We start from the raw sequence: 10,000 nt of genomic DNA on the forward strand, positions 1-10,000 counted from the left end.
CAGGAGACTTAAGACGGAGGGAGGGAGGAACGTTAAACACAGTGGAAATTAGCGGTAAATTAATTGACTATTGACCGTGACTCGCTAGTAAACCACGAAACGGGAGAACTGGGACAGGATAGAGAGCAAGTTGCGTGTATAACTCTCATGTGGTGGTGGTGTATCGTGCGTGAGTCTTTCTTCGTCTCTGATGGAGTGTGAGTCCCTTTGCTCGTGTACGTAGCTGTCTTGTGTATGACCCTTTCTTCGTCTCTAATGGAGTGTAGAGGAGGATTTATTGCCGCTAACTCTTGAAAAGCTGTACGAATTCATTAGGGTACAAGACAGCCAGCCAGCAGTCAGCCAGCCGCTTTGTGTTTCCTTAAGGTGATATGTTAGCAGGGGACTTTGAGGTTAGTTATCAATGGTTATTGGGAGAGTTATTATATTGGTCTTGTTAGTGGTGTATTATTTGTATGTGTGTAGGGGTTGTCAGGTGAACACGTGGAATTATTCTGGTATCAGTTCTTCAATCATTAGTCATTCAGTCATGAGTCTTTGCATCATTTGGTCGTTTGTCGTTTAGTCATTAAGTCAGATAGTTGTGAGAGCTTCAATCATTAGTCATTTAGTCATTTAAATCATTCAGTCGATTATTTTTGTGTTATTCAGTTATTCATTATGTGATATCAATTCATCTGATCTAACCTTACCTTATCTTACCTTACTTTATCTTCATTTACCTTACCTTATCATACCTATACCTAATCTTACCTTATCTTATTTTACCTTACCTCACCTTATCTTACCTTACCTTATCTCAACTCACTCAACGTACCATCTTACCTTTCCTTACCTTATCTTACCTTACCTTACTTCACCTCATCTTAACTCTCCCCAGCTAACCTTATCTTACTTCACCTCACTTCACTTCACCTTTCCTTCCTAATGAAGAGAAATCAGCGGCAAGGAAACTACAACCATTCCCCTCAAATTCAGTCCTCACCATGTCTCTTGCTCTTCATCCTCCGCCAGAACCATTCAATAATGCTCCCATAAACCTTCTTCCTTATGACTCCTGCTCTCACTCCTTCATCTCTCCCTAGCATACAGTCCCTCTCAGTCACACATGCACATCCCTTCATTCATTCCCCCTCTAATCAATGCCTCATCATCAATTCATATCAGATAACCAAGTTCCAGATATACAAGTACGTGTTACATATTTCAATAACTGTGCATGCATGCGTGTATTCACATCAACACACTGACACAAATATAGATGGAGAGGCAGATAGATAGATAGATAGATAGATAGATAGATAGATAGATAGATTGATAGATAGATGAATAGATAGATAGATGGATATGAGTCACATAATACATACATCAGATAACCATTTCACCATTACAGAGAACATGAAAATTTACATAGAAAACAAAAATGTGTAATTGTCAAATATGTAGACCACTAAAAAAAAAAAAATAAAAAAAATAAAAAATAAATAAATAAATAAAAATAAATAAATAAATAAAAACTTCATGCACTAACTAACAGCAAACTAATGACATTCCCCCTTCTCTCTCTCTCTCTCTCTCTCTCTCTCTCTCTCTCTCTCTCTCTCTCTCTCTCTCTCTCTCTCTCTCTCTCTCTCTCTCTCTCTCTCTTGTTGATTACATTTCCTTATTGTATTACCCTGAAGTCCTGCAAACGTGGATGACAGTCAGTTCAGAATCCTCAAACTTAGGCAGAAAGGACTTGAACCTGTAAAAAATCCCGTGATGATCCTATGGGAGACTCCAGATAGATTCAGACGGTCTTATGGGATCCAGTGGTGTTTTAAAGGGTATTGGATTGTACTAAATGGTCCAGTGGTGCTTTAAAGGGTATTGGATTGTACTAAATGGTCTCTTTGGTTCCTCAGTGATTCTCTTCATTGCCTCATGTATGGTATCTGATTCTAGCTTGAGAGAAAGAGAGAGAGAGAGAGAGAGAGAGAGAGAGAGAGAGAGAGAGAGAGAGAGAGAGAGAGAGAAAGAGAGAGAGACTGCTCGTATATTTTTATTACCCTTTCCTCTTGGTCCTCCTCTCTCTCATTAGCATAATTGATCTGAATTATTATTATTTCTATTATTTCTGATGTTACTGATATTATTATTGATATCGTTATTATTGTTATTATTATTATTATTATTATTATTATTATTATTATTATTATTATTATTATTATTATTATTATTATTATTACTATTATTATTATCATTATTATTGTTATTATTACTATTATTATTGTTATTATTATCTTTATTATTATCCTTAGTAGCAGTAGTAGTAACAATAATAATAACAGTGATGTGGTTGAAGGGGATATAGACAAAGAGGAGGAGGAGGAAGAGTAGGAGAAGGAAGAATAGAAAGAGGAGGAGGAGGAAGAGAAGGAATAGGAAGAGGAGGAGGAGGAGGAGGAGGAGGAGGAGGAGGAGGAGGAGGAGGAAGACAAAGAAGAATAAAAAGACAAGCTTCCAGAACCGTAATCGCCAGCAAGAGCGAGGCAAAGAAAATCATAAAAAAGGAAAAGAAAAAGAAACAAAAAGAAATACTTGTAAACATACAAAAAAAAAAAACCCAGAAAAGCAAAAAGGATAAAAAAAAAAAAAAACACACACGTTTTTAAAATACTATCAGAATTTTTATTTGTATATTCTTGGTATAAAATGCACCGCAGCATAGCCAAAGCACCGAAGGAACACAAGAAGCAGCTATGTACACACACACACACACACACACATACACACACACACACACACACACACACACACACACACACACACACACACACACACACACACACACACACACACACACACACACACACACACACACATGCACGTACCAGACACACCGGAGAGTGATTAGGTTCCCTTTGCCCTTGATGTCTGTCACGGGATTCGCCTCAGAGGACTGGCCGGGGCTGCACTGTGCCCAAGAAAGCAGAGAGGCCGCTTCCAGAATGGTTGGCGCAGCAGGCAGGCAGATATTACCTCTTTTTACCCCGAATGGTCCCTTTGCCTCTCTCGCAGATTGATTGACGTTCTTTGGGTATTCTTTCTTCACCTTTTCCTACATAGATTGACCGAAAAGTGTGCCGTTGGAGTATTGGTGTAGCAAAGACAGATACTTGCTCTTTTTCCAGCTCGATCCGAACCCTTCGTCTCGCTCGCAGACAGATTGGTGCTCTTTGGATGCTTTCTTAATCTTCTCTTATTTGATCTAGTGAACGGATTGACTTCAATTATGTTTTTGGAGTATTGGTGCAGCACATAGACAGACAGACAGATAGACGGAAATAGTTTATTTCTGCTCAAACTACCTTTTTTTGTCACTATTTCTTAATATTTTCTTAATCTTATATTTGCGACGGGATGAACTAAAAAAAAAAAAATGAACTGAGACTGTTAGAGTGTCGGTGCAGCAAACAAATAGACAGACAGACACCGCTTCTTTTTTTTTTATCACCAATTACTGTCTTTACCTCCGGTTCAGATCGATGGACGCTATTTGGAAGATTCTTGATTTTGTTTACGTTGTCTTGTGACCGGAGAAAGTAAAAAGGTTTACACTGGACACACAGACAAAATCTCCTTAGGCGACTTTCACCTTTGTGTCGCTTGCAGATTGATTGGCGCCATTAAGGAACTTCTTTCTTGATAATTTTTACCTCATTTTGCGTCTGGACTGACTAAAAAGTTGGAGAATTAATACGACAGACAGACAAGCATCATCTTTTTAGTCAACTTTCACCTTTACTTCCCTCACAAATTGATGGACATTGTCAAGGCTCCTATTTCTATATTTTTTTCTTATTTTTCTTTGAAGTCAGGCAAGAAAATGGCGGTGGTGGAGTCGTGCGGCAGACAACGCTCGAGTCCAACTGCACCCTCCCCTCTGCCTCGCTCACAGATTGATGGACACTCATTAGGATGCTCTTTCTCCTTGTCTGTTCTTTACTTCAGCCTGGAACGAATGGTTAGCTCTGAATGCTATGGTTTCTCTTTAAGCTTAGTAAAAACGGCTTGGTGCAAGTATTGGGTATTATTCAGAAAGACACCAGAGACAGCGCAAGAAGTGAGTGGGAAGTTCAAGCTTTCTTTCTATTTTAATGTCCGTAGCTATATTTTCCTTAGTAAGATCCAAGAATGATAAAAGGAAGCAACAAGTGTTGTATTGTCATTTGCAATCAGAAGGTTAAAGAAGAAGAAAAAATAATTAGTAGAGAAAGTTGGAGTAAACCAATTCATTCTTTTTTTTTTCAGATCAGGAAAGTGGTAATTAAAAGTTAAGTCCAGGAAGGGATTTAAGTTTTAGACGTGGTCGTTTTGTTTTGCTCTCCTACTGAAGGTGTCCAGGGCGGAGGGAAGAGGAGAGGATGGGAGGTGAAGAAATCAGAATACAAAGCCCCAAGTAAACCTCTTGGTAAAGAGAGGGGAAGAGCTTGAATTTTGCATAGATGTAGTAAAGTGTTTGCCTTTCTCCACTGAAGGTGTCGAGGGAGAAGGAAAGGAAGGGACGAGAAGGGAAGGAGTCAATGTATAAAAGAGTAATATCAAAATATTTCTGGAACTGAATTCATCATTTCTTTTTAACTTTTCTTTGACTTTTAACGGAGCGACAAATTGAGGATGTCTTCTTCCTTATTCATCATGTCCTTAGCTAGTCTCCTTGACACGAAAACACATGACTATAGAGATAAATGAACATATAGATAAGCTTCTTCATAAGGGTGTGCAATACTGAACCTAAATGCATACCTTTGCTTCTTCTAATGACCAGAGCGAAGGGAAGGAAAGTCAAGAGGAGACAAAGGAAGAATTCACAATGCAGCAGCAGCCACGGGAAAGTTCTTGGTGGTGGAGGTGCGCAATACAGAATCTGAATACCTTCCTCTCTCTTCTTCCCTTCCTGGCTTTGCAGTAATGTGATAATGGCTATTGTTTTGTTATGATCGCTGTAATCTATCTTACTAAAGAAGAGCGGCGCCGGTGGGGTAATGAGAAAGAGGAGCTTGGTATAATGAGCATACTTTTTTTTTTCCTGGGTGAAGAAATTTACAAGGCTTTTAGGATCCCCGGGAGAAAATGTACGAGTTCGAAGTGCGTTTAGTTCAGATTCGTGTTGTGAGAATTTTTCGTTTTGTTTGTCGTTTTTTTGTTTCGTTTGAAAAGTATATCATTGTTCTTATCCTTTTTTTGTTTTGCAGTTCTTTTTTTTTCGCTCGTTTTAACATTTTGTTTGCTTTGAAAGTGTGCGACGACAATATTTAGATTATTTTCTTTGTATTTTCGTTGTTTTTTCATAATGTCATGGCCTATTGCGCCTGTAGGCACAGTTGAAGAGTATATGTGGGAAGCGGTGTTCAGTTTCCGCCCAGGCAATTTTATTTATAGTGGTACCCATATATTAGGGCCCATATCACCACCCAAGCACATCTTTGGTGTAACCACGTAGAACCTGGGTATCATGGTGACTTTAAACCACTCGACAAATGGCATAGCTTCAAAGCGGTATGTTGTGGTATTCGAACCTACGCGTGGACGTCTGCCCGATCCCACGCTCACCCCTTTATGCACTACGCCACCGCCTCCCTATCTTTGTTTAGTTTCAAAATGTATAGGTTTATGGCTTGAATTTATGTTTTATTGCAGAGTATTTGTTAATCTAGATTATTATTCTGGTTTTTTTTTTTTCGTTCATGTTGTCATTTTGTTATGTTTTGAAAATATAATGTATTTTTTCTTTTCTGAATGTCCCTCTTTGTTTATTGTGGACGGTGACTTTGTTATTAAATTTTAACTTACTAATGTAATTTCATAGAATTCTAAGTTTGAAAGGACGTTAGTTTACATTGAGTTAGACAAAATGATGTGGGCACACACAGACCCCCCCACACACACACGCACGCACGTACACATAAATACACAGAGGAACACGAAAAACACTTTATCATCCCATATATATAAAAAAAAAGAATCTACTTCATCTTCCATATAATCTATCAATAAACTTATCTAACATATTATCTATTAAAATCACCCCAAAGCCCATCATCATTCCCTTCCCTTCCCTTCCCTTCCCATCCAAACTCTTCCCTTCCCTTCCCTTCCCTTCCCTTCCCTTCCCTTCCCTTCCCTTCCCTTCCCTTTACTTCCCTTATCTCCCCTTCCCTTCTCTTCCCTTTCCTTTCCTTCCCATCCCAACTCTTCCCATCCTAACGTCCCATGCACTGCCAGTCCATCCAGTTCACTAGTAAATGTTACTCACATATAAAAAGACTTACTAGACTTAACATAACCACCACGATGAACGAGAGTCCCACATCTCAGTCACAGGAACACACACCTTATCACGCTAAACTTGACACTTTCTTTGGCAAACTTACAAATAATGAGTGTTTCGTTGATCATTCTCCATTCATACGTTCTCTCTCTCTCTCTCTCTCTCTCTCTCTCTCTCTCTCTCTCTCTCTCTCTCTCTCTCTAGTGGTCAGCCTGTCATTCACACCCCACGGACGCACATAAAGCAGCTTCCACACACACACACACACACACACACACACACACACACACACACACACACACACACACACACACACACACACACACACACACACACACGGACACATACAGGGACACATGCATGCACACTCCAGCTGGACACGGTTCAGGAAGGATGTGGCGTTATGTGTAGGCGTGATAAACCTTCCTCCTCCTCCTCTTCCTCTTCCTCCCCACGTCCCGCTCTCCCTCCTTCTCCCTCTCTCTCCTCTTCTTCCTCGTCGTAGTCCTGTTTCGAATCTCGGTATTGTCCTGATTCGTTTGAAGTTTGCACCGTGGAGAGTAATTGAATATCTTTTTGACCAGTGCAGTTATATGACGCACGTCCGTTCCATTTGGCGCTTTCCACTGCGTTCATTTTCAGTCTTTCCAATCTTCCTACTCGTGCAGATAACTCCCTTGTTCATCCTGTGGTGTTTCCTAGAGTTACTGCCGCTTATAGCACGTCCTACGTAGTGGCTCTTTTGTACTGCCTTTTCTTTCTATATATGTACGTTATAATACCTTCTCTCTCTCTCTCTCTCTCTCTCTCTCTCTCTCTCTCTCTCTCTCTCTCTCTCTCTCTCTCTCTCTCTCTCTCTCTCTCTCTCTCTCTAGTCACCTCTCCTTAAACTTAACGTGTAGTTGTATAGGGCAAGTGTAGCGCATAGAAAGACAACATCGACAATGGAAAAAAAGAGTGATTTATGAGTTAAAATTTTTCAGTGTTTGTCCTTTTAACTTTCACTCGTTGGAATTGTCAAGCTTTGGTGAAATAGAAATATCGCCACATTGCTATCTTTTATCCTACTGTCGTCACCATTTATAAGTGACTAGCATCCTACCGCTGCCATCATTTACAACCTGTCTGTCATACTTGGGACCTGCGGCCATTGCATTTCGTCTGTCTACACACACACACACACACACACACACACACACACACACACACGTTAATAGCATCAATCACTCTTAGTCACCTTTCGAAACACGCACACCTCCAGCATTTCACGGGATTTAAGTACAGGTGTTGCAGGTACCGGGCATGGCAACGGCAGGTGTAGCAGATGTACGTGCACACACCTTGCCGCGGCGCTGTGGTGTCCTGGTATCCGTGCGTCAAGCGAATCAATGTCACAGTTACAGGCGGATAGACAGGGACGGAAGCATCACCAGTGACATCCTCTGGGTTATTGGAGGAGGAGGAAGAGGAGGAGGAGGAGGAGGAGGAGGAGGACATTAGTAAAAGCAGAGGTAGTAGTAATAGTACGATATTAGTACTAAAAGTGATGAAGGTCGTGGTAGGGGTATTGGAAATAAAAGTAGCAGCAGTAGCAACAGTATTATTGGTATTAATATTATTAGTATTTGTAGTAGTAGTAGTAGTAGTAGTAGTAATAGTAGTAGTAGTAGAAGTAGTAGTAGTAGTAGTAGTAATAGTAATAGTAGTAGTAGTAGTAGTAGTAGTAGTAGTAGTAGTAGTAGTAGTAGTAGCAGCAATAGCAATGATAGTAAATGAATAACAAAGAGGAGAAAGAACATAAAAACAGTACATGGAAAGAGCAAGTAATAGGAAAGAAGAAAGGGATGAGAAATGGAGAAGGAAGAAGAGGAGAATAGTGAATAGTATTGGAAGAGGAGGAGGAGAAAGGAGGAGGAGGAGGAGGAAAAGCAACAATTCATAGGAAGAACAGAAACCAGCAGAGAGTTAGAGAGAGAGAGAGAGAGAGAGAGAGAGAGAGAGAGAGAGAGAGAGAGAGAGAGAGGAGGAATGGAGAGCAGTTTAGCATAGCATTGGGTCCCTTGCTCCTTCGCTCCTTCGCTCCCTTCCCTCCCTCGGTCCATTGCAGTAACGTCAGGTGTGTGAAGGTGTAGCGTTCGTTACTTTACGTGCGCTCATCACCGTAACTCAAGTCATGTCGTACTTGGACACTTGCTTGCCTTCCCTTCCTTTCCCTTAGCCTTCCTCTCCTCCCCTCTTCTCCTCTTCCCTCCGCCCATCATCCCTCTCCCCGTCACCTACACCTGCTTCTCTTTACTCTCACTTTACTCACACCCTTTTTCGAGTTCCTATTTCTCGCCTACTATTTTTTTTCTCTCTCTTTCTCTCTCTTTTTCGTCTTTCCCTCCCTCTCTCGCTTATTCCTACAGCCATTACGACCCTGCGTGTTTGTTAAGGCTAAAATATTATCATCATTATCCTGTTTCTTTCTCATTTCTCACCCCCTCTCCTTCCTTCCATTCTTCCTTCCTCTCCCCTTCTCCTGGTACTCCTCCTCCTTCTCTTCCTCCTCCTCCTCTCCTCCTCTCCCTCCTCCTCCTCGTCATCCTTGATCAACCTCGTTACTTTGGCCATTTTTTTCCCTCCCTCCTGACATGATATACGGAAGGTTACACTCGCTCACGTCTTCTTCAGAATTTAACGGTTTCTTTTTCATTTTTTTTCCTATTTTTCAGTCTCATTCTCAAGTTTTAGTTTTCTCTATACATTCTGAGTCGATTCACACGCGGAAGATGGATTTGTGAACGCTTTGAGAGTAACGATAATAAGTGCTGAGTTTTTGTGAGTAATTTTTTCTGTTTTATGTTTGTTTCACGATTAATAACATAGAGAGAAAGTAAAAGAAGAGATAGATTAATCCGAATGATGTTAAGAATTGATGTTTCCTTTGTCATTCCTTTTCTTGTTTCTTTTTCCCTCTATGTGTCACTCTCACGTCGAAATAGAAAAAGAAGTGAGAGAGAGAGAAAAAAAATATATAATGGATAAGGAATCCACGTCGTACAGAAATTTATGTTTTCCGAGTCTTTTCATGTTTTTTCCTGCCATTCTCGTCTCGGAATAAGAGACGAAAAAAAAAAAAATAGGACGAATATAACCGTGAGACATTAGAAGTAAGGCTTTTTCCATCCTTCTTTCAATGAAGCGTTGGAATAAAGGGGAAAGAAAAGAAAAGAAAAGGAAAATATCTCAGGTTTTTTTCCACTGTTGCATTATTTTAAGAAATGCCTTGTTGATTTTTCAAAGGAAGAGAGAAAAATATATCTATCAACAGAGAAAATGAGGAAAAGAAAACATTATTATATGACGTTAGGTTAGGAATTAATGTTTTGTCTCGTAAGGAACATAATTCTAAGAGAGAGAGAGAGAGAGAGAGAGAGAGAGAGAGAGAGAGAGAGAGAGAAAAGGAATCAAGTGCTATTTTCTCTAACACTGGGAAGCATGAAAAAAAGCCACACTCCATACTGTTACGTTGGAAATTAATTCTTTTCTCTCGAGCGGAGCATAATTTTAAGAAGCCTTGAGTTAATTTATTGAGGGAAAGAGAGAGAATCAACTCACGTCCTTATTAACATATTGCATGGAATTTACAACCCAACGCCCCACAACTTAACACGAAAATATAGATGCGTACTTAGTTTTCCTGCT

General features: G+C 40.1%; 1 long non-coding RNA gene across 1 annotated transcript in view; it reads left to right on the forward strand.

Annotated features, from left to right (window-relative positions):
- Nucleotides 1-10,000, forward strand: part of LOC123518922 — a 142,495-nt gene that overhangs the window by 66,810 nt on the left and 65,685 nt on the right. The window lies entirely within an intron of this gene.

This window comes from Portunus trituberculatus, chromosome 44 (genome assembly GCF_017591435.1).
Source record: "Portunus trituberculatus isolate SZX2019 chromosome 44, ASM1759143v1, whole genome shotgun sequence".
NCBI lineage: Eukaryota > Metazoa > Arthropoda > Malacostraca > Decapoda > Portunidae > Portunus > Portunus trituberculatus.